Source organism: Mus caroli, chromosome 8 (assembly GCF_900094665.2).
Source record: "Mus caroli chromosome 8, CAROLI_EIJ_v1.1, whole genome shotgun sequence".
Classification (NCBI taxonomy): Eukaryota; Metazoa; Chordata; class Mammalia; order Rodentia; family Muridae; genus Mus; species Mus caroli.
In genome coordinates this window covers 46,581,616-46,608,885 of record NC_034577.1, presented here as the reverse complement: position 1 = coordinate 46,608,885, position 27,270 = coordinate 46,581,616, and positions in this window count along the sequence as shown.

Sequence of the window (27,270 nt, the reverse complement as noted above, 5' to 3'; positions counted from 1 at the left end):
ACTCATGGAGTTTGGATGAAATAAGGAATACACCCAATCTGTAAAATAGTTATAGATTTTAGGTGTTGCTTACAGTCTTCCTACTCGCTGGCCAGGGATACAGAACACACAAACTGAAAAGGGTAGTTCTACTGGGGTTATGTCCTGGGTAGTTTGGTCTTGAAAACCTGGACTAGGATGGAGTAGAAATAAAGAAAAGACAGACACACCGATACATGTTCAGAGAAGCTGGGATGGAGTGGGCCATGTTTGCTTAGACAGAGCAGCACCAAGTATTAAATGACTAAGAACTTCAGTCCATTCATTATGTGCAAGAGGAGTTAGCAAGTCTCCATATGAGTCTCTGTTTGGGAAGCAGTCTCAGGTGGCAGTGATCCAGGGAAAGGAAGCTACAGTTACTAGTTTTTGCATTTACTAGACTGATTGGTCAACCCTTTCTAAACACTTGTACTTGGAACATAAGAGGGCTTCATTGTATCTTTGGGCCTTACCTGGAGGAATGCTTTGCCAATTCCCCTGAGTCTGGGATATTGATCTTTCTAAATAATACACATTCATTCAGACTTCACCTACTCCTTATATAATTCACTTAAGATTTTTTGGCTCTCTGCACTACTGGTGTTGGTTATATTCCACAAGTAGATAATAAGTTCTTATTGCTGAATAAACCAAACTCTTTGACTTTAGAACTAGTTGGTATTGAATCAGAAGCTCCCTCCTTGCTTACATCACCAAGTGAACTGCTGGAAGAAAATTGTCATCAACAGTGTTGCTTGGTTTTGGAGCATGCACATACTAGACTACTGATATAGCAGGTAAGATGTTTCTGTTAGTACAATAGTAGCATGGTTGTCGTGCATACAATCTGTTGCTTCTGGGTTGGATAGAAGGTCTGATGTACATGACCTTATACTTGGTACTGTAATCTAAAGCAAAGACCTGTGACTTGGAGGTTGTAGGTCACTTGAGGGAAGTAACTGTGATTGCTTTGTAAATGGATGTGATGTTCATGTTAAACTTTATTTGAGATATTAATGTTTATGCATATAGAATATCAAAACGGGCTGTCTCTATCTTTAAGGAAAACTTTTTAAAATAGTGGGCAATGGTTATTGCGAAAATTGATAGCCAATAAAGCTTTGAGTATACATGAGCATTGCTGTGATGAAGTGGCTATTTATTGAGCCATTGATAAAGGAAAATAATGATATATCTGCATTCTCACAGCCAATGCTAGGGAAATTTAATGGGAGAAGAGGCAGAAAGAATGGTCAGAGTCAGAGGAGAGAGATGGACATAGGCATCTAAAGTATGTATAAAACACTCTGAAAAGTTGAAGGAGGAGATACACTTTGACTCCTGAGAAAACAAGTGAATCTTATGAGGTTCATCAAATTGATGAAATTTACAGGACTCAGGACATTCATAATGTTACATGAATCTCAAAAGCTCCCTATTTCGAGTTCATATTGGAAGTGAACACCTTTTAGAGGTGAGGAGATTCTTAAGTGTGCTTAATTGAAAGCAGGGATGGAACTTCTCTAGATGCATTAGTTTTAGTCATCACCTATGGTAAGGTGAGCTTTATGGTGATGCAGCTCTCTATAATCCTGTAAGTACCCCCTTCTGCAGTTAAGGCCCTAGTCTCATTAGTTTTCCATACTAGAATTCGGTGGAGTCATTTCTTTGGTCTTTGGTCAGTGTCTTACCTAAAATGAAAGACGCTTATTTACTCTCCCTGGAAGATGTGCACAATTAAGGGGAAGACAAAACAGGTTTTGCTCTTTATGTACTTCAAAATGTTACAAACAGGTCTTATACATTTCTCATTCAAAATGTTTCATTTTTTAAGATTCTTTATTTGAAAAGCAAAGATACGGTGGGTACCCTAAACACAAACTGCTTCTTAGGAGAGAAAAGGCAAGAGCGGAAATGTGTTCTGGAAGCTGAGATCTGTAGAAGAGGTCGAATGTGCCCTCAGGCATAAGGATGCTAATTTTGTGTTATTGGATTTTACTGTAGCTATTAATATATTTTGCTAGAGATTTATGTGATCAATTTATCCTATGGCCTGAACTAATTCCCACAGTATATTTTATCAGAATATGTGATTTTTATAAATCTAGCTTTCTTCTATTTCCAGAAATGGGAAATATCCTATTTCTAGAAATGTTAGGTATTATAAAGTTTTTGAACTAATATTAAATAATGCCAAATAGGATCATTGTTTTTCTCACCATTTATCCTGCTCTTTTACAAGGAATCAGAGTCATTTTGTTACACTACTCTATGTCTCCAGCTTTATTGGTTCTTCAATGAAATGACAAATGGATTACATTTTGGGTTGTGTGACTCTCATTGCCCTATTGCACTTCTGATAATATTTGCCTGTGACAAGCAGTTATTTTTCATTACCACATTCAATCATGAGTAATAAACTATTTTAATAATCGTGAATGTGAAATTAATTAATAATCTGCAGGTATGCTAGGACATGATTGCTTTCTCTCTCCAACACAAAGAAAACAATTCTATCCGTAGTTATAAATTTGCATATGAATGACCCATGAATAAGGAGTTCTGAATAAAAATCATTTATAAGTACGTTGCCAAACTATTCTCAACTTCCCTGTTAGTAGATTAACTATTTCAGAATATGTTAGTTGCTATGACAATCATAAGAAGTAAGATTTTTTTAAAGGAACTTGGAGTTTTCTAGTAGATATTAACACTGAAATTTTTTATGATATTTAACATGTTTGGCAATGTATTTGAGTAGTTATTTTGTTTTATACATACTTAAGAGACCTATGTGACTCTCTTGCATCCTTCAATGCTCCTTCATAGATTTGAAATGTTCAAATCTGCACAAAAATATTGTATTTATTAGCATATTATTATGTCTTATTAACAGACATATTCTTTCCTCTTCTCTCATCTTCCATCTTAATTCCTTTGTTTTCTCTTTCTGATAGTTGTCATTTCTTCCTTCTTCCTCTTGTCTCATCCAGCCTTTCTTCTACTCTTCTCTTTTTTCCAAGTACTAATAATGTATTTTTTTTTATTGTCTTGATTAGAAGGGAAAATAGTAAAATCTCCAGTTACTGTCTTAAAAACACTTTCATGGTTCATTCCTCTGTGGTCTTTAAAAAAATATGTTATTTTTATGTGTGTGGTTTGCCTGTGTGCTTGTATGTATACTTTATGCCTTCTCAGTGCATGTGGAGGTCAAAGGAGGGAGTCAGAAGCCCTGGAACTGCAGTTACTGATATTATAGAACCACAAATGTGTATGCTGGGAAACAAACCCAAAACCTCTAAAAGAACAAAAGGTGTTCTTAGCCACAGAGCCATCTCTCCAGTCCCCTCACTCCACACATGCTCTTTTGGGAAACAGAAATACCACAAGGAGAGCTAAACAAAATTCTTACATGTATCGCGAATGTTCATTTAAGTATATCCTCAGAATTTTACCTATATAAAAGAGAAATCTCAGTTGTCTCACTTTATATTCTAGATGTCTAATTGGTTTATGCTGGTTAATTAATTAATTTTACAAATATATAGAAGTATAATCATTATTGATTGTTAGTACTTATTGACAGAAGAATAGAAAACCAAGAGAACCTCACAAGGATAAGTAATTCATGAAGAACAGTGAAAAGGCTTTGATTTCTACTCTAGATGACAAACAGGGGTTGGGAGATAGAGAAGCAGAGAGCACTGATTTCTTAGGGAGAATGTAAGACTCCATAATTTGAGCAAGACATTTCACTTGTTGAGATCAGGGTTGATGATGTGCAAATGGCATAAAGTGGCTGGATTGGGGATACAGATTGATGAAGAATCATACTCCTTCACTGATAGATTAGTTATTGTGCTTTTCTGAAATGAGAAACACGGGACAGTTTCAAGGCTTTTATTCTGAACTACTGAAAGGATGTTGATGTAAGATAAGCTCAGAAATCATGTGTTCAACAAGCTTGGGGACTATGATTTTCAGATATCAAGCAAAACAAGCCATTTGTATTTTGTGTGTTGTTTACTGGTGTACACTGCGTATGTGAATCTGAATGAGTGTCCTCTTTATAGTAAGGCTGTATGTTTCTAAGTCATAATTTGGATGTAATCATGTAAGGAGAAAACGGAGAGTTTAATCAGTCTGGACTTTAGTGTTCTTTTCCATTCATGACTTAGGATCAGTAAACATCTAGTGGAAATGACCAGAGGAGGAGTCAAGACTTTGTTTAGATAGTCACAGGGAGTTTCCACAGCTTGACAAGTCATATCAAAGCAAGACTTGTTAATTGATTGAAAAAAATGGACGTTGTAGATAACTTGTTTACTCCTAAAAGAGATAGCCCAAATTGTATATTGATACAATTTATAGCTCACAAATTACTATACCTTTCAAGTTCTCCTATCCTGTTCCTGGCAAGTCAAAATACATCCACAGCTATTGGTTCTTTAATTCTTCCAATAAACCATGGCTTGTGTCCTTTATTTTTCTCACCTTAAAATTATAAAATTATATTCAATTTGAAAGTCTATGAGCAAGTTTTGATACCTAGATTACAATGTGATGACATACTATTTATCTACTTAGCATTTTGCCTATGTTTCTAACTTGCTCTCCACAGAGCATCATTTCTCTCCTTGTTCTGAAAACCCTTAGAGCTGGAATTAAGGTTAAGAACTCACCCTAATCTTATTCAGGATCTCTTGACGGGCCCATGTATCATTAAGAATCTACTACATGTGATTGTAATCAAGGAATGAATCAATTAGATAAAGTAAATACACTCTGCTTGATGAACTTAAAACTTCTAGAAGATTTGACAAAGGGGCTTCACAGCCTTTTTGTATCTGACAGATGGGACTAACCAACTAATGTTGACACTGACATGAAGATCTAGGAAAAAATTATACAAAAAATACACCAATATATAATTTTTAATAACAAAATAAAATTAAGTTAATAAGTAAAAGACTTCAAACACATATAGACATATGCAGGCACACACACACATCTATCTATCTATCTATATCTATCTATCTATCTATCTATCTATCTATCTATCTATCTATCTATCTATGTATTGATTTTTATAGAAACCACTGTTAAGGATTGTGCATAACACACTGATTTTCTTAGAATTCAGAAAAATATATTTATGTGTATTGAAACATACATTTTTAGATATATGTTTGTTATACTAGTATATAACAATTCTACTTAAAATTGTGGTTTTAGTATTTAAACTAGTCTTGACTTCATTCTGTTTTTATGATATTTTTGAATATATTTAAAGATGATCAAGCGAGGCAGTGCCATCTAACTACAAAATGCTAATAGAAGTTCTAAATTGTATTATGTGTTAACACTGTTGTAATATAAAGTGCACATTAACCAAACTCTAAAATTCTACGTTTTAAATTATAAATGGTTATACTAATTAGGCTGATGGCTTCCATTAACATTCACATTAAAGAATTATCCATGTATGGTATCTTAAAATATGACAGTATTTTATTTGATATCAAAAGCTACTGGGAACAGATAAAAAATGTTAAACTATTAACATTCAAATCAACTCCATAATAAAAACATTTTTATATTATTGTGTTTTTCAGTTGAATATGGAATATCATTTATAATATATAGTATTTATAAAACACTAACATTCAAGAATATAGATTTTATGTTAATTAAATATAAAATGATGTCTTTTTGCTAGATGATTGAATTATTTGCTCCAAATATATAAACAATTAAAAGATGAAGCTAAGTCAAACCCCAGATAGGTTATCTTTGCTAGATTCTCTAATTATGAAAATATCCATATATTCTATTGTGCAAGTTTTAGATTATATTTATAAACATTGAATATCTGGGACTTTCCTTTGCAGCATTTATTGAACAGTTATTGACCCTGTCTAAAGAGAAAGTAGATCTTTTAGACCAGAATTGTTTGGAGAGATTTTATATATAATAACAAAACTATTTTTTCATGAGTATTTCAATTCATTTTAAATATATTTACTATATGACTTTCTGTTTGTTTATTTGTTTGTTTGTTTATTTTTTTCAGGGAAGTTCATGTCTGGACAAATCTTACTTACAATTCTGTTGAATTATATCTAAAATCTGAAAAAAAAACCCAGAAACAACAGTAATACCAAATTATACTTCTAGTCTTCAATAATATTACAATTCCATATTTATATTACAATTACAGTGCATATAATTAATCACATAGTGTTGTAAAGAATCTTCACAAAATTTTAATAGGGTGCTATTTATTAGATAAATATAAGAAAACAGATTATTCTAATGTAATAATCATATTATTCTGTGTCTTCTATAAATTAATGGTTGAATACCTTGACATGAGTGTTTGTTGTTCCTGTGATTCAGTAGCATTGGTAATGCACAATGTCTTACTGTTCTTTAGGGAGCATCAGATATTGTGGGGACAGGATATTTAACTTTTTATAAAGGCTGCTAAGAAGACAAATGAAAGTTTCCCAACTCTACTAGTTACTTTCTGTTGTGAAAGCATACCTAATAACAACAAATAGAAAACAAAATTAGAGAAATAAGTGTTTATTTTGGTTTACCATCTGAGGTTGTGGTCCATCACAGTAGTCAGCCATGATGACTGGTATGTGAGGTGACTAGTAGCATTGTGTCTGCAATCAGGAAGTACAGAGACCTGAAAGCTGGTCCTCATTTACCTTAACATAGTATCCAGGGGTTGGGAAGAGAGGGGGGAGACATAGCTGCTAGTGCACAAAAGCCAACAGCAGATGCTAAGACCCACAGATGACAGCTTAGATCCAAAAATGACAGCCTTGGGACCTTCCAGGAACAGATGAACTCTCTTGCCAGAGGCTAATAGCTACCAAACTTGGGGAAACTTACAGGATAGTAAAGAAGATGTTATGTGTATATAGATAAATTAAATGTTGTTTAAAACCAATGTTAATACCCTCATAAACTGCATAAATTCGTTCTCAATTTCCATCCACTGAAGAATTAAGTAATTCAATAAACCCTTGTCTTCATAACCCCTACCTCTTGTTACCCCTGTGGCTTAGGTATTGCTTTATTTTGATGCTTACAACCCACCCCACCCAAAATTTTTACTGAAAATAACATAAGAGACAGTCACTCCAATGACATCTCTTCTTTTTTGTAATTAGATATTTTCATTATTTACATTTTAAATGTTATCCCCTTTCCTTGTTTTCCCTCTGAAAATCCCCTATCCTGACCCCCCTCCCTCTGCTCCCCAACCCACCCACTCCTGCATCCTGGCCCAGGAATTCCACTATATTGGGGCATAGAACCTTCATAGGACCTCTCCTCCCATTGATGACCGACTAGGCCATCCTCAGCTACATATGCAGCTAGAGTCTCTCTGTGTGTTTTCTTTAATTGGTGGTTTAGTCTCAGGGAGCTCTGAGGTTACTGGTTAGTTTTATTGATGTTCCTCCTAGAGGGCTGCAAACCCCTTCAGTTCCTTGAGTACTTTCTCTAGCTCTTTCATTGGGGACCCTGTGCTCTGTCTAATCGATGACTGTAAGCATCCACTTCTATATTAGTAAGGCACTGGCAGAGCCTCTCAGGAGACAGCTATATAAGTCTTCTGTCAGCAAGCTCTTGTTGGCATCTGCAATAGTATCTGGGTTTGGTGGTTGTTTATGGGATGGATCCCCAGATAGGGAAGTACCTGGATGTTCATTCTCTGAAATTTGTCTCTGTAACTACTTCCATGGGTATTCTGTTCCATCTTCTAAGAAGGATTGAAGTGTCCACACTTTGGTCTTCCTTCTTGAGTTTCATGTGTTTTGCAAATTATATCTTGGGTATTCTGAACTTCTGGGTTAATATCCACTTATCAGTGAGTGCGTATCATGTGTGTTCTTTTGTGATTGGGTTACCTCACTTAGGATGATATTCTCCAGATCCATCCATTTGTCTAAGAATTTCATGAATTCATTGATTTTTAAAAGCTGAGTAGTACTCTATTGTGTAAATGCACCACATTTTCTATATCCATTACTCTGTTGAGAGACATCTGGGTTCTTTCCAGCTTTTGGCTATTATAAATAAGGCTGCTATGAACATAGTGGAGCATGTGTCCTTATTACAAGTTGGAGCACCTTCTGGCTATATGTCGAGGAGTGGTATTGACACCACAGTGAATGGAGAAACACCTCTTCTTTATATGAAAGAAAAGGAGGAGTTGTGAGGCAGTGGACCATGCTAGGAAATTTGATAAGGTTGAGTGGAATCAGAAACCCTGACATACCCACGAGGAAGGTAGGATTTTACTTACTCCCAACCTGATTCCTGGCCTGGAATATGTAACCACAACTCCCCACATAAGACATGACCATTGGTCACATATCACTGAACAGAGTTCTCCATGATAATGAGGTATCTAGATGGGCTCTGAAGGTTTAGCCAATGAGTTTCTTTTCCTGGACATTTCTTCCTGCAATTTAATTCCTGTATTTAATCTCTGGTCCATCTTGAAGAAGGGATATGCACCCATTTTCCATGATGAACAATGAATAAACATTATGGACAATCCATCACCTTGGGGTTAAATGGATTTCAGAACCACACATTTGTACTTGTTCTTGGACTCCTGTCCACGGAATGGTCACTGATAATTCAGGTTGAGTTTTCTTCCTCAATTAAACATTTTTGGAAATGGCCTCAGAAACACCACAGGAGAGCATGTCCTAGGTTATTCTGAATCCAGTAAGATTGAAAAACAGAACAGAACAAAACAAAACAAAACAAAAAAAAACCTAAACATCACATTCATGAAAATAAACCTCAAAAGAATATATGTGAATAATCATAATGGCTACTTGAAAGTAAGATGTAGGTTTAATTTGGCCATCATTAGTCAAGAGCAGAGGTGGATAGAATCATGAAAGATGTGTTAAAGTAAGAAAGCATAAAAAGTTTGAAAGAAAAAAAATATACCAAAAGTTCTTCTTAAATGGCTACATGGCAAGTACTATAATTGAAATATTTTATTTAGTCTGAATCTCTGTCATCCTGTTTCTGAATCAGAAATGAGATGAAATAACCTGGAAACAGGCAATATTCATTAGAAGGATTTAAAAAGTATCCTTTAACATGTCTATTTCATCCTCTTTCATGTGCTATCTTGTAGGGCTGTGGGTGTAGGGGAAAGAGGGATTGGGAGAAAATGCACATCCTGCCAGAATTCTGGTGCTCTGGGCAGGTGGACACAGGGGGAGTGCTGCAAGCTTTCCATGCAGCCCCAGGTGGGTGTCTGGCTGTGGGAAGCCACTGACCGCAGCTCGACAGGTGGTGGGCAAGGTGCAGTCCTAGGCACCAGGTTCCCAGCTTCCAGCATCCCACAGTGGATACAGTGGAAGAGCTGAGAACAGAATGGGGCCCCCTGGGCGGCATTGAGCCCAGGGGCTGAAGTGAGGAGAGGTCAAGGGGAGAGGGTGCTTGATGGTTCCCACACAGGGGAGAGTCCTTGGTCCAGTCTGTGGTTGGAGTGCAGGAAGTCCTTCTGGTGGGAGGTTAAACCCAGCTCATTAGGAGAAAGCCTATCTCATCTTTCAAGCACGGTGAGCCTTGATGAGCAGAGACAGTCTATGGTTTTAGAGCTTTATTGTTGAAAGACAGGGAGAAGGAGAGAAGGTAGAAAGAGAGAGGCTGACCATGGTCACATGGAGAGAGGGGGAAAGGAGGGAGAGAGAGAAAGGGCTATGGAAGAGAGTAAGAAAGACGAAGGCTTAAAGAAAGTGAGGAGGGGCCAAGCAGCTCCTCTTATAGTGGGCTGAGTTATCTTGCTGTTTCCAGGTAACTGTGGAGAGGAGCATACCTGGCTATAGTCAGGTAACTGTGGGGGTGGAGTCTAACCAAAATGCCAGATGCTTGGGACATTGTCTGCTTGACTTAAAGTCACAGAATTATGGAGGTGGGGGCTCTGTGGTATCAGGCACCTGGCTCTGGGAGAGTGGCTCGCTTTTCTGACGGTTGTAGAGTTGTAGAGTTCTCTACTGGGTCTCTGGAGCAAGCCCCATTCAACCAAAATAGGCTGCCTATCACAGCCCCACACTATCTTACCTTTTTATTATCTACTCTACCTAAATTCCCTGGAAGCTATTTGGAAATTAAAAGTAAGATCCTGAGCATATCTGTATTTTTTAGAGCAAGCACTAAAATCTAGTGAAGTGGAGTAATAGTTTTTTTATGGGATATATTATTCAGAATCCCCTTATTGCTCTGTACTTATATTCTCAAGTATAAAAAAAACCTTTGGGAGGGTTCAGTGGATGTCAATGTCACTCACAGCCCCACCTTCATCTTCTGAAATAAATTGTAACCAAATCAAGGCTGAGGTAACCAAATGGCCAAGGAAGCTTTTTATAAAGATTTTAATCCCTTACTTATATATTGCAATTAAAAAAATTTTGATGTGTCTTATCATGTCTGTAGTAAGGAAATCTGGATTTTCAAACCTGGGTCCTGTTTCTTCTCTAGTACATAAGCTTGTCAAACTGATAGACTAGAGTTTCCTCTCCTATAAATGGAAGAAGATACTAACAAAGGTGTAAAAAGTTGTTAATGAATCTAGACTATGACAGAGAAAATGAAAGAGCTATCTTAACAGCACTGCCAGCACATTTGCTGGTATTTTTTAAAATGGCTCGTTTAACTCAATTACCACCAAAAAGCTTCATTGTGTTATGACGGTGGACAGGTAAAGACAGAACTCTTTGACAGGCATTTGGTAGTCACTTACAAACATTCCTTATGCTCCTTGCTTTAATCTTAGTGCCCAAAATGTGTGTATTAAAATATCTCACGCTTTTGAATGTAGTTTCACAGCATTTTGGATCATGTCTGAGTATATTTGTTCCTTGTGGTATTCCATTTGAGCACAAGTTTTCTTTGAACAGATTTTTCTAAAAATTTCCAATCCTTTTTTGCAAGGTGCTTGCTTTAAAACATCTCATTTTTAAGTCTTTTTAAAAGCATGCTTTGATCTTTCTAGTCTTTATTGATTAGTTTCTCCACTAAATTCTCATCAGACTTTTATACACTTATTTCATGTTATAATCTGAACTATAGTAATTAATAGTTATTTTACATGTGAATGTGTGAATTCATGTATGGGTGCATGTTTTCACATGTATAGGTGTACATGTGTGTGACAGAGCCAGATGTAGATGTCATATAAGGTACTGGATCATGCTTTACTTTATGTAGTGAGCAGAGTCTCTTCATGATTTCAGAACTCATCTTTTTGGCTAGTCTGCATAGTCAACTTTCCTCAGGGACTCTCCACCTTGTTGTACTATGTTTTGGGATTATAGGTGAGCTGATATGATGAGCTGACTCTCATATGTGATCCTAGAGCAGAATTTCATGCCTCATGCTTTCCTCGGAAGCACTTTACCTGTTGAATCATCTGCAAGGTCTCAGTATTGTAGAAATTCTTAGTGTGGACTTTTTGTGGCAAAAATTACAAATTCTTCATGAACTTTAGAAATTAATGTTTTCATGTCTTATATATATCAAATAACCCATGACACACATTTAATAACGTTGGAATTATGAAAGATGGAACATATTTGTGTTCACACACAGAATTATCTATATGTTTTCCATATATATACATATATATATTTCTTTTTTATAAAATTTCAATATGTATATCTACATATATAGTTGACCTAAATCTTTAGAAGCCAACTGAATCTGTTATCACCTTGACGTTACTTTATTTCTGTCTTAGTCCTTGACTTCCTCAATTCCAAACTATAACAAATAAATGATTATCATTAAAGCTAACATATTTATATCATTGTCTGGTAGGACAAACAGTTTATATTATGTCCAGATTACTTGGATATATACTATTATCATGTATATAATATTTTATTGTAACATTATATAGAGAAATGTTATTTAGTCTGGAGTATGGATTTATGACGAGAGTAGACACTGGCTAGATTACCTTAGCTCTTTTGATGTTAGAATGCTTTAACTAATTGAATATAGGGAAGTTAATAAGACTATAGATTAACCAAGAAAGTTAAACTTAGTTTGTAGTGCAATGGATAAAGAATAAATGTAAGTGACCAGGTCACAATGAGTGAGTCTATTGTGCTGATTGACAAAAGAAATACTTGCAGCTATCCTTCGTTGAACTTCACTGTAAAAATTGAATGTCTCACATTTATAAATTGTGATCCAATTGGTCTCATCAAATATAAGTTCACAATTTTGCATATTTCTGTTTTCCTTTGAATGCTTCTTTTAATATTCTAGTAAATTGCCTATTAGTTTTAAATTAACATATAGCAAAATAGATATCAACAGGAATACTAAGCCTAAAAGTTAAAATAGTCTATCTGTTTCAAAGGGAGCCAATAATTATTTTTTAGATGACCTTGATAATAGTAGAGAAATACATCAAGCAGTTAGATCTATACTCATGAATTCAACCACAGATTGAATGTGTATTTCATAATATCATTGAAGTTTGAGCAATTAACCATTCATCTATTCATATATTATTCAGGTCATTTAATTATAATGATACAACATCTTTCATCAATGGTTGATAATTGGGTGTTTCACAAAAATAAGTTTTAATTTGTAAAAAGTAACCAGGATGATAGCAATAGATGTTGAGTCTACTCCTTCATAAATAGAGCTGCATAAACATATCTGCACCAGTATATAAATAGATATTTTTTTAAAGGTTTGGGACATTATGAGATGAATGGCACATTAGGTCCCATCCTCTAATGTACTAGAATTTCCTTTGAACTAATGTTGCAGTTTATCTATTATCTTGCTGTTATGCTTGGAAAATATATGAGTTCTTCAAAATAAATACCCTGAGCTACTCTCCAGCTACATATATAACTAGTGCCCATTGTCCATAGGTTTACTTCCTACTGCATAAATCAACCATTTTACTTCTACTTAGATCCTAGTTTTCTGAGAAAAAAATTACTCTGGTCCATAAGTCCCTATGTTGTAGGTCTGAGTTGACAAATCTATGTGTTGCTAGGAAAATAGAAGTATGATTTGCTATTTATTGCAGACAGTGAGGAAAGATATCATTCTTACATGTATCCAAATAATCTTGTATTATATTTTTTGCATGCTTAATAAGTAGCTCCTTTCATTATATCTTCCTTTGTTTGTTTCATGTTTTGTGATGTGATGGATTGATAATAATTTTAGGCTCTAAAGTGTGTTGTGGTTTGGTTTAAATATGGCATCAACTTGCTGGGAACCAGAACAAGTGCAATTTAAATTGCTGATCTATCTTACTGAGTCCCATAGACTTCTATTCCTATTTTATACTAATAGGGATATATAGGAATGAATGGGAATGAAATCCAGTACAATTATGTGTATAATAAGCTAAGTTTTAAATAACCTAATACTATCACCTTCCTCCATTTTACCAAAACATTTGTTTTTATAAGAGTTTGTTTTTATTCTCATAGTCGAGAAAAATCTCATGTGGACTAATTTCTCCAGGCAGCTGTTTCAACATCTCTCATTTACCATGATAGACTTAGCACATTCAACTGGCTGAAAGTCAAAAAATTAACATTGAAGTTCTCTGCATTCTAGACATTAATGCACCATTTTTGTTCAATGAACTACTTTAGCATATGGGATATAAAGTCCCACTGTGTGATTATGTCTTGAGTTAGCTGAGTTATGGATGCTTCAAGTAGATTTTGGATAGCAGATTTTAAATAACCCAGTTCAGAGCAGTTTGAAATGCTCTGACTTGCTGAGGGTTACTTGTACTCAGATTTCAACAGACATCTGCAGTAAAGTTCATTCATAGTTGATTATTTTTAGTGGAAAAAATACCTTATATAAGTAGAAGACTGTCATACCAAATATGAAATTCTGAACTGTGCTTGGGAGCAAACTTTCTTTGTATTCTTGTCTATAACATTATAATCATTATGAAAATCTTATGTTTGATCAAAGGAACTTTTAGTAGTTTAATGGTAAGGTTGTAAATTGAAGACTATTGTCACACTATAGCAAAGAAAAGTTAAAGACAGAATAAGAGGAACATGGTACTAGATGACTGAAACAACAACCTTGTCTGCATTCAGTGATGCCCAAGTTACAGAGGGGATGGAAAAGTTTCGGTTAAGTTGTATTCATGAACTTAATAATCTTTTTGTTTCAGAGTAACCCTCTGCTGAATTAAGTTTAAGAGCTAGTTGACACATAAAACGTTCTTGAAGGAATCAGAGAACAACTAGAAAGGTCCAAATTCTGAAACCAAAGGAGGCAATGGAATGTGACACAGAGATGAATGAAAGACCATGTGATTGCTTTTGATCAGTTCCCAGAGTCTTAGGGGTTCAGGAGGCATCAAGAGTTAAAGAGAAAGGCATAGTTTAGTACCTATGGGTTTGGGCAAATAATGCCTGTAGTCTTAATCTAAAGATAAAGGAAGCAAGTTTATAGATTACCACATTTATAGATTACCAAGGTGTGGAATTCTGTAAATTCTCAGTATTCCATGAAGACTTTAAGAAAGAAATTCCACTAAGGATTCCTTCTGTGATGTAGAAGACAGAACAGAATAAAGACACTCATATACCATAAAGTGTTGGACCATTTCATGACTAGATGTGGGTCATTGATTTAAGAGTTCATGAAAATTAGCCTACCTTTAAGTGAAGTCATCAGTTAGGTACACTATAATTTATAATTTATATGCACACACCATGTCATTTAATAAAACTTAGCAGAGTTACTAAAAAGTGGATCAACGGTGTCTTTTGCATTGCAGAAGGCAAAAGACACTGTCAATAAGACAAAAAGGCCACCAACAGATTGGGAAAGGATCTTTACCTATCCTAAATCAGACTAATATCCAATATATATAAAGAACTCAAGAAGGTGGACTCCAGAAAATCAAATAACCCTATTAAAAAATGGGGCTCAGAGCTAAAAAAAAGAATTCTCACCTGAGGAATACCAAATGGCTNAGAAGCACCTGAAAAAATGTTCAACATNCTTAATCATCAGGGAAATGCAAATCAAAATAACCCTGAGATTCCACCTCACACCAGTCAGAATGGCTAAGATAAAAAATTCAGGTGACAGCAGATGCTGGTGAGGATGTGGAGAAAGAGGAACACTCCTCCATTGTTGGTGGGATTGCAAGCTTGTACAACTTTGATCCATCCCATAATCAGCTTCCAAACACTAACACCATTGCATACACTAGCAAGATTTTGCTGAAAGGACCCAGATATAGCTGTCTCTTGTGAGACTGCCAGGGCCTAACAAACACAGAAGTGGATGCTCACAGTCAGCTATTGGATGGATCACAGGCCCCTAATGGAGGAGCTAGAGAAAGTACCCAAGCAGCTAAAGGGATCTACAACTCTATACATGGAACAACAATATGAACTAGCCAGTACCCCCTGGAGCTCATGTCTCTAGCTGCATATGTATCAGAAGATGGCCTAGTCGGGCCATCAGTGGAAAGAGAGGCCCATTGGTCGTGCAAACTTTATATGCCTCAGTACAGGGGAACTCCAGGGCCAAGAAGTGGGAGTGGGTGGGTGGGGGAGCGTGTGGAGGACTTTTGGGATAGCACTGGAAATGTAAATGAAATAAATACCTAATAAAAAGTGAAAAAAAATGGATCAACATCAAAATCAAAGATTACATATTGTAAAAAACTAGAAATAAAGGTGATCAGGAGATTCTAATTACGTTCAAATTGTCGACTTAAAATAGTGGTCATTAAACAAAAAGTGGAAAGATGGCAACTTAATAGGAAACTGGATTATGTAACTAAGCAGAGTTTTGAAAACAAAATAATGAATAAATATATTCATTAAAATTAGTCTTAGTAATGTTTTAAATAAGGCAGAAGAAGATGAAATTAGAAACTTGAAAAAGCTTCATATACTTAAACATATACAGAAATAAAATGACAGAATTCAGAAAATCTACATGAAGTAGAGGAAATTCAATGAAATTAAGAACAGGACAGAACAATATTTGAACTCTTATTGTTTGATAATTTTCCTATAAAGACAAAAACATCAAACTTACAATTTAATAACTTTGACGAATTCTAATTAGGAGGAATACAAAGAAAGAATTCGAATTAAGTGCACCTTAAAAAGCAACTGAACTGAGAGATGGAAACAAAAATCTTCAAGGTGGCCAAAAATCAAAATCACATTTCTTAACACAGAGTAAAATAATAGTACCTGTTGGTTTCTCTATAGAAACAGATGGGAGAAGCCACCCTTGATTAAAAAAGCTTAAGTGCCAACTGAGAATTTATCATCATTGTAAATATTAGCTGACGTGGTGTAGTTGTCCCAGATATAATAATATAGCAATAATAAAAACATGAATGCAAGAGGAAGACATTCATGAAATCAGGATTTATATATATACCTGGCTTACAGGTGCAGAGGTTCAGTCCATTATCTTCAAGGCAGAGGCATGACGACATCTAGGCACACATGGTGCAGGCAAAGCTGAGACTTCTCCATCTTCATCTGAAGGCTGCTAGTGGAAGACTGTCTTCTAGGCAGCTAAGATAAGGGTCTTAAATCCATGCTCACAGTGACACACCTACTCCAACAAAGCCACACATCCCAATAGTGCCACTTCTTGAGCCAAACATGTACAAACCATCATAAGGCATTTCTTTTGGAAGCCTTGTGTAAGTTATATCCATACCATAGAATCACAAAAGGAAAGCAGGCCGGGCGTGGTGGCACATGCCTTTAATTCCAGTACTCAGGAGGCAGAGGCAGGCGGATTTCTGAGTTCGAGGCCAGCCTGGTCTACAAAGTGAGTTCCAGGACAGCCAGAGATATACAGAGAAACCCTGTCTAGAAAAAAAAAAAAAAAAAAAAAAAAAAAACCGAGGAAAGCAGAACTATGAACAATGTAGATGTTTATCAGAGGAACTAGAAAGAAGTCTTCTGCACAAGCCCACATTCTGTATGATTCCACTTAAATAACATTCGTAAAATGATGATCTATAGACATGGAAAAAAATCCTCAGTTATTATTACCAGATCTTAGCAGTGTTGTATTATAGAGGTGACTATAGCTATAATACAAGGTCTCTGTTTGTCTAGTAGTGCATGTGGCCCTGCTATTATTTTCAACTGAAGTGATAAAGAAAAGGAGTCATTGAGAAAATTAGAAGTCTTTTATTTTTTATTATTATTTAATCCTTTATTACAGTCCAGTTTCATCCCCTTCCAGGCCCCCCCCAATCTCTCCCCATCCAATACCTCCTCTCTCCCCACCCTGTCTCCAAGAAGATGTCCTCACCCTCCCAACCCCACTTTATCAAATCTCCCCACTCCTTGGGGCCTCAAGTCTCAAGGGTTAGGTGCATCTTCTCTCACTGAGGCCAGACTGGGCAGTCCTCTGATGTATATGTGTCTGGGGCCTCATATCAGTTGTTGTATGTTGCCTGGCTGGTGGCTCAGTGTCTGTGAGATCTCAGAGGTTCAAGTTGTTGAGAGTGCTGGTCTTCCCATGTGGCCCCCTCCTCCTAAAAAGCTTCTTTCAGCTTTTCCCAAATTCAACCACAGGGGTCCCTGTCTTCTGTCTATTGGTTGGGTGCTAGTATCTGCATCTGACTCTTTCAGTTGTTTGTTAGGCCTCTTGGAGGGTAGCCATGCTAGGTTCCTATCATGCATGTCATTCTGTCTAGGTCTGGATCATAATATACACAAAAACATAAATGCAGATGTACATGTAGTTCTTTTTCTCTGTCTCTGTCTGGTTCCCGCTTTCCTTCTCCCTCTCCTCTCCCCCACCTCTTGTGTGTGTGTGTGTGTGTGTGTGTGTGTATGCGTGCTACTTTCGGTGTATAGATTAAAAATGAAAGACAGCTCATAAAATGACAGTGAACTGGCACTACTATACACACGGGCTTATCTTAGTAACTAATATTTGTAAGAAATCACATTATTCTAGTTTTCAAGGCAAGTAACTGGATTTTTCAAGAAAATGCAAATTAATACCTCAGCAATTATACACTTACTAGAAGTGGCTAAAAATGAAACTAAACAAAACGTAATATACAAAGTGACAAGCAGGTTACCAGGTAATTAGAGCTCTAACCCATTGCTTATGCACCTCTATGGAAAATTCTCTAGCAACATCTGCAAATATCAACCACATACCCTCCTCCCTACCAGGTTCTGTTTAGTATAAATTAGCATTAAAGAGGCCACATTTGCATGAAAGGCACATTATAGCAAAGACTAAGCTCCCTGCACTGGATAACATCTTTCCGTTATGCAGACAAAACAAAACAAACAAAAAATTAAACAAATAACTAAAACCAAAACCAAACCAAAAATCCAACCAAAACCAATAATAATAATGATGATGATGATAATAAATAATAATAATAATGCTAACAACAACAAACCCAAAAACTGTGAATGGCATTTTCCAGAGTCCAGTCCCTTCTAACGCCCAGACTAGAATTTCACCAATGAGAGTAATTCACATCAGGAAGTGGAGGAGGAAATGATTTGCACAGGACTTTTGCTGAAAGTGGTTGACAAGTGGTGATTTGATGCATGATTTACTACACTTTCACAGCGAACACGTAGGAGCCTAATTTGCTGCTGCAGACTGTGTTCTTTCTCACAGATGACCATGAGTTTTCCTAGGAGCCCCTGGGAACTGTTCTTTTTGGTGATTCAGATAGAGGTTCCCCAATATCTACATCTGCAACTTTATTTCTGCTTATGTCTAAAGACAGCAGGCTCACATTGGTGCCCCTCGACCTGAAAAGTCATCACTAAATTCCTGTAAATTCTGGCTCAGATACAAAAGCATTTCTTTTTGAGGATAACTGAGTAACCTTACATTTCTTGATAAGATCCAGTATATTACCAACCAACCAAATTTGTAGTTGAGTAGATAGTTCACCACTATGCAGTACAGCAAGAATTGTATATCTGCAATGCACAGCCTTAGCAATTTTATTCCCCACTGAACACTAGGAAATGTCCAGAGATATTCTTGGTAGTCACGTCACAGGCAATTGTTGCTGGATTGCCTAACAAAAATAAAATCCCCAAGATGCTGTTAACATGCATAGAATGGCCATAAGTAACAGAATTAGACAGTCTAAAATGTGAATAGTGCTGATTCTGAGAAACATGCTATACAGCAATAAAACCAATGAAAGATGTATCTCTGCTACTATATTAAACATTCAGAGATATTGCAAACTCAATGACAGGCGAAAATGTCAGACTAAATCATTGTAGAATGTAGATTCTGTCTGGATGAAAATTAGTTAAGTATAAGTCTATGGCTACCTTTGGAAGATGAGGCATTTTGGAAGTAAAATATCCTCTACAAGCACGTGTTTGATCATTTGGTCTCCAGCTGCTTGTGCTTTTTAGGAGAGTCATGTAACCTTTAGAATATGTGTTTTAGCTGGAGGAAGTAGCTGGCAGTATGGGAGCCTCGGAGTTTTATAACTTACTGCAGTTTCTCACTGGGTGCCTCAGCTTCATGTCTAATGCTGAGAGAGAACTGGTTTTACCACCAGTTTCTGCTATTATTTCTTTCCTACCATGATGGTTCAATAGCTTCTGAAATCACGATGCAGAATAAATCCTTCCAACTTTCAACTGCTTTTGTCAAGTATTTGATCATGCAATGAAAAAAAGTAACTCAGAGTAACTTTCTGCAGTTCTATGGAAACTTGCAGAAATCCACCACTGATCAAAATGCAGAGAACAAATGATAAAGCTATACCACAGGGACAGAGAACATTGAAGAAGATGGAGTGGAATGAATATAAGAGCTAAGGGCCAGAGGACCAGGATATCAGGTGCAAGATAATGTCTTTTATATATGACATGGACTCTGCACCCATGGAATCACAACAATATAGCTACGTGAGCAAGGCCTGTATAATGACAACACACTGCAACACCAGTGTGACAGGGGCCAGTCCCACAGACAGGTCCTAGCAGAGGAGATAAGGAACAGGCAGAGGGTGTAATGGAAGAATGGGTCAGACAGCATGGCCGAGAGTATCTTGCATTTCTGACTGACTGGCAACCAGGATGTTTCCTTATTTACACAGCTTCCATAAAGGAGGGAAACGAATAATTTCAAAAGAAATTCAGGTTGCATCATTTTGTCCCCCCGAAAGATGTAATAAGTACAAAGAGATTAGGTATTATCAATCTCAAACCATTTTAGACAATGTAAGCATTTATGACATGTGACATTCTATTCTTCTGGAAAGTGAAACTTTAAAGAGATGGAAAATATCTGAGTGTGTCTAGAGGAGTTCCAAAGCCTTGAACAATGCATGGTGTTTGAAATACAACTTGTGAGTTAGCCTGGCTTAAAGTTTGAAAGTTCTCCCAGGCTACAGGCTAACTTGTTCTATTCATTTGTATTTGTTTGTATTTATTTGTATTGTAGTTAAAAGACCTCACTGTAACTTAAAATGAGCCAGTTTCTGTACGGTTGTTAAGTCCTTTTTTTTTCATATATATATATATATATATATATATATATNTGTGTGTGTGTGTGTGTGTGTGTGTGTGTGTGTGTTTATCAACCATTGAACATTATATATACATGTGTGTTCATATTATATATATATATAATGTATATAAAATATAATGCATATATTATACACACACACACATATAATGTTCAATGGTTGTTTTAGGCTAAAGCCTTTTATCTGATCTGTTGCCAAATCTATCGTTTCTGAGTTTGCTTAGGGGCAGGTAATGCCAAGACATCTCTGAGGCTATCCAACCTTTTTTGTGTTTTGCACATTCTCCACGGTAAGGAAGTCTCTTGAGTAGGGCCAGATAAGTTTACTTCTTTGAGGGTTGATGTAATTTTCTAGGAAAAGACATAAATGAATTGTAATGTAAAAATTCCCCCACAGATGCAACACATAGAATTAAAGAAGCCAAGGACAAAGGCAGCACGAAGATGAAGATAGCATCCAGCTCACTTTTGCCAGACTTTGTCTACAGCTGTGCTGGCTTCATGGCTCTCCTCATTTCATCCACTAGTTATGACTGTACCACCAGAGGACATGCCGATATGGATGTGGGAATCTCACAGGGCTCCTCACCTAGGTGAAAAGTTTAGGCTGAGAGAGAGCAAATCACCCTTCTGCAAGAACTAGCTGCTGATTGTTTATGTAATCACACATAGTTAATCCTAAACACATATAGGTAGAAAAATAAAAAAAAAAATGTAGCAGGTTGCAGGTTATATTTCTCTCTCTCTTTGTATATACATGTATGTTGTATGTGTGTGTTGTGTGTTGTGTGTGTGTGTGTGTGTGTGTGTGTATTGAGAATGCTTTAACAATTGGAAATAAAAGGAATAAATTGAACACAATATTTAATATATATTATTTTACATATGTGTTTATATGTGGTTCATTTTATATTGTATCTTCCTGTATATTTAATATTTCTAGAAATATATACAAGAAAGGGAAATATGTCATTTTAGAAATTATTTAAAAATAATTACCTCAGGGAAATCTGTGAAAATATTATAAAGTGCCCTACTAATAAATCAAGTCTTTCTTCCCCACAATGATTCATGCCTAGAGTTTTGGTTACACAGTGCAAACTTTAGAAATACTGTTTTTGCTGGCAACTTCTTTGGAAAATATTTTATCAAGTTTAAAGATGCAATGACTGTTATAAAAGTGACTCCCTGCATATATAACGCTAGCCTGCATATATAGAATTTAAATCAATTAACAACTGATCAATTAGAGATTCTTCATATTAGGTAATTATGAATTCTATTAATTATTAATAATGTCTTATTAATTATTTCCATTTATAAATTATACTTGTAATTGATAGTTATTGTAATCTGAAGTGTGTCCCATAGGCTTATGCTTTGAACTCTGGATCTCTAGACACTTGGCTTATTTTGAGTGTTGTTGCACCTGTAGCAGGAGAGGTTTGGCTGGCAGAACTAGGCCACTGTATCAGTATTTGAATGACATTGTCTGGTTCCTGTTTGCCTCAGGATATAAATAAGCAACTTTCGTCACAAGCTCCAATAGGACAGCCTCAGTCAACTTTCCTCTCTTGAATGGCCTATGTAACAAAATTTGGTCAAAGTAAAGCAAAAGTAAGTAATACATACATGCTAACTTAGAAAAATTCCAATCTACTTAAGAAAGCTATACAAAAGCACAATTGAACTTCATGCATTTATGCAAGCACACAGGGATAAGAGGGACACTGAGGTTCTGGAGCAGTAAATTACAATTATTGAATTGCTTTACTGCCTTTTGATTTATGAAAATCCAACTGAGTTGTCTCTTTGATCTTATTGTTGGAGGATTGTTATGATATTTAGTGAAGAATAAGATGAATCAGAAATATATCAGCTGGTTACATCTATGGGGAACATAAGGAATAGAGCAATATTTTAAAATACATAGTCTGCATTATTAGGTTATGAGTGAGTATCAAGAAATGGTTTGCTTTAAGGTTGATTACGGTCATCTAAAAAAAAAAAAGATAATTGTGGCTCATATAACCATGTGCCAAATCGTTCACAGATATGTTTATGCCTCCAAGAGTGGAAGCACAATTTGTAAGATTTATGATTAAATTTTTCCCCTGACTTCTCTCTCCCATAAGCCCCAAGATCCCCCCAACTCTGCTGTCTTCTTTCACATAAAATAACCAAACCAGGCATTCCAGAGACATCAACCAAAGACTGTAAATCAAGTTTCAATAAGACCAGGCACAAACTACCACATCAAGGCTGGTCAAGGTAATCCGGTAAGAGAAAAATGGTTCCAAAATAGGCAAAAGAATCAGGAACAGTTTCCTCTCCCACTTTTAGGATTCTCACAAGAACACCAAAGCTACTCAGTCATAACATATATGCTGAGTCCCTAGGTCAGATGCACTACAGGCTCTGTGTTCTCTGTCAGCCCCCTTGAGCACCAACGAGTAGTCAGTTGATTGTGTGGACCATCTTCTCCTGTCCTCCTGGTATCCCTGACTCCTCTGGTTCCTCTGATCCTTCCTCATCCTCTCCATCAGGACATCAGAGTTCTGCTCTCTGTCTGAGCATAAGACTCTGCATCTGTTCCTGTCACTTGTTGGATGAAGTCTCTCTGGTCTGCCTACTGAAGATTCTGTTAGGCTCTGGTACCAGCACATTTTACGGGCAGGACAAACTGTAGGTCCAAGGCTTTGTGACTGGGTTTGTGCCCTAATGTCTCCACTTGAAGAGGTTACAGAAGATGTTGACTTCCAGCTCCCTGTCCCTCATTACTAGGTGCCTTTTTGAGTGTTAGTCTCATAAATTCTATAGAGTTTTCATTGCAACAGATCTCCACCTCTCTCCCGAAATATCCCTAATTCCAGGAGATTGTTACTCCCAAAACCCTCCCAACTGTCCTTGCCCACACTTAACCCTAAAAATGTATTCTATTTTCCCTTCCCAGGAAGATTCCTGTATCCCCCTCCTTAAGCTCTCCTTAACCTCTCTTGGTCTGCAGGTTATAGAATAGTTTCACTTAATATTTACCAATAAATGAGTACATACCATGTTTGCCTTTCTGTATCTGGGTGACTTTGCTCAGCTAACTTCTTTTTTATTTTTTATTTATTTATTTTTGTTGCATCCATTTGCTTGTAAATTTTATTTTGTCATTGTTTTTAACAGCTGAATGTACTCCATTGTGTAAACATATCGTATTTTCTTTATGCATTCATCAGTTGAGTGACATCTAGGCTTTTCCCAGTTTTTCATTTTTCCCCCCAGTTTTTGTCTATTATTAATAAAGCTGCTATGAACATGGTTGAACAGTATCATAGCCAATGAGATTTTAATTCACTCTAAATTACTTAGAGTCATAATGCCACAAAGAGTTGATTTCATATGTTTTATAGGAACAATGCAATTCTTTTATTTGTTGCTATTTTAGCTATATTGAATTTTCAGTGTTTCCTATTATACTAAATAGTTACAAAATTACTTATAGATAAAATATATGTTATAAATTAGTTTTATTAATGAAAATTCTATTTTACAGTACTGAGAAACCTGAATCAATGACTTTACCAACACTTTGAATAGTTACAAATTAATAAATCATTAATTGTGAGTTTAAAACCTGTGGATTATTTTTCTAGATAGAAAATTCCATTATCCTCAGTTATAATCCATGGGAATAACTAACTTATAATGTGTGAATGTATCTTACCAATAGCAAGCATGGAATGCCTCCCTTCGCTGACTACCTCTTAATTAGCCATTATATGATCTTAAATAATTATGTATTTGAGAGTATTGGAAAAAGTCTCTTACTAGGAATATTTTTATGAGTGAAAGTTCCTGACAATTACTAAAATGCTCATGAACAAGACAAAGCAAGATAACAAACAAAAATCTACACAGATTGAACACAATTAATTAACCTTTAGATATCCACATCCCCCCAAAATAGTAAATTTATTTAAGATCCTTGGAATGATACTATGTGGTAGAACAAACAGCCAGCTTCTGGAAATAATTAATAGAATCTAATAAATTGCAAGGAGTAGTTTTACTCTTTTTTTTTTTTTTACTCTCCTGGTAAAAGTACTATATTAATAGTAAATATTCTACTTCTAAAATCATAGTTCTCCAAACCATTGATAATCACCAGGACATAAAAATGTACCATCAGACCAGAAGATATGCAAAGAGTATGGAAGAAACAAGAAAGAAGTTCGTAGGAAGAGGCCCAAATACCATGAACAGAAATGTGGTGTGTGCTACTGATTCTGCCAAGTCCCTAGAGGATGATGATACAACCCTTCCCTTAGACTGAAGAACTGCCTGAGGGTAAGATTACTTAAACTTTTAAATGCACCTCTGCTACTGCTGGGGGGGGGGGGTTAATGATAGCTTAGAAACCAAGCCATGCAAATCAATTGAAATGCTACTTTATAGCAGGTAAATCTATAAAACCACAATAGACACCCTCATGTCACACTGCTAGATTGATCAGGTCTATGTATTTCAGGAATAGAAGAGTACACAAAACATTTCTAAAGTTCTACAACGACTCATATATTTTATTGGTGAGCCACTGACCAGTATAGTATTTTACTAAATATTTTACATGTGCCTATTAATCTTTGCTAAGACAAACTTATAATTAACTTCAGCCTGGCAATTTCTAAAATTATCCTTTGCTCATATCTCCTATTAATTTCTCATGATTATGTTCTTGTATCACTTTTACAGCAGCAAATAAATGACCAAGATTATTTCAGTCACAAGCATATTCTTGTTAAGTCTTTAGTCGATAGAGTCTATCATTAGCAACAACAACAAAAAAGTAAAGTTTAGTGCAATTTTAGACTTGCTTTTCAATGTTCATAGATGAATTTCAGCATTGCTATTTCAAAGTTTTATCTAAAAGACTAGAGGAGCACATACTAACATTCAAAGTGTTTTCCTCATTGTTGTTTTTAATTAAACTTAGAGCCTGGTGACAGGTGAATTAGATAACTCTAAAGAATGATTAAATGGAAAGTGAAAAACGATGAAAATCTTCACTCCCACTGAGTTTTAAAAGTTTCAGCAACCATGTGCATTAATGAAAAGTCACCCATACTAACTCATGTGAATTCATTTTCTTCGGTAGTAAGATTGGTTTTATGACAAGTAATCTAAAACAGGAAAATCCCATGCCCAAATGTTCTATTGATCCTAGTTTCTACAATTAAACATGCAGGTACAAATGTAGAGGGTGATCAAGAGTACCTTTTCTCCTACTACATTTTTAATTCCAAAGAACTTTAAATTTATATGAAACATTCTTCATGCTGGCACTTTTTTTTTTATCTTTTGTTGTTTTACAATTGTACTGAGGAAAAAAAAGTCAGAGAAATTATAACATTTATGTTAACCAAAATTAGGGTAATTATATAAATTAGGATAATTATATGTTTATAAGTTAAGACATGAGTAAACATAAGATACTCAAAGCTGTTTTATGTTTAAAATATCATATTTACCTTCCTCCTCCTAAGGAAGTATGGAAGCACAAAATAATGCTAAAATAGTAATTATGAACTCAACATCAAAATGAATAATTTTAGCACTGTTGTTTTCCATTATTATTATGATTCTTTTATTTCATTAAGCCTTATCATTAAAAATTCTAACTACATCTCACCTTGTAAAGCCAACAAATACCGGCGATATTAAGAGCCAAACTCTTTTTCAAAACATTCATTGTGAAACCTGATGAATAAAAAAAATATTCATTTGTATGGAATTTGAGATGTATTTAATTTTATATAAAATTATATGAATTAACATGTTCAATAAAAGGAATACCTTAAATTTTTTTATCTCACAAGTCTTACACTGTTTCTATAAAGGTTTATTTATTTAATTAATTTACTAATTTATTCATGCTACATATTTTTTTGTAAATAAATATTCTTTAGTAGAAAAGCAAGATATGTTTCATTTGTGATATAAACATTTCCATTTTGAACCCACTAGTCTATTTAACTTAAGGCAATTATATCACATAAAGGCATTACATTTAAATAAAGCACAGATGTTTATGATTTTACCATAATTAAACCCTGCAGGTTTTTTTCCCTTATTTTAATCCTGTTTTACTAACTTTTGCTGAATCTTTGTATCTACTAAATGAAGGAAAGGGAAAATAACATGTAAGAGTTCAGCATGTCACACTTATTCTGCTAAACTTTCTTTCCTGAGAAGAAAGTGAAAATGGTTATCATTTTATTTCAAAGTACGTTGCTGTTGTCCTTACTGTTTTGAGACAAGATCACATGAGCTTGAGTTTTTAACTTTCTATGGATGACCAAGGATGGTCTTGAACTTCTGATATTCTTGCTTTTTATTCCTGAAGGCCTGGGATGATGGGCATAGAGCCCCATCCAGTATTAATCTCAGGATTTCCATATGGCATCTTGGTAATATTTATATGTGTTGATACAAACCTACTGAGTGTTTCTCATTATCTATTTACAATATTTATTATGAAAAAAAAAAAAAAAAAAAAAAAAACTAAAATCTCCCCAAAGCCGGGCGTGGTGGCGCACGCCTTTAATCCCAGCACTCGGGAGGCAGAGGCAGGAGGATTTCTGAGTTCGAGGCCAGCCTGGTCTA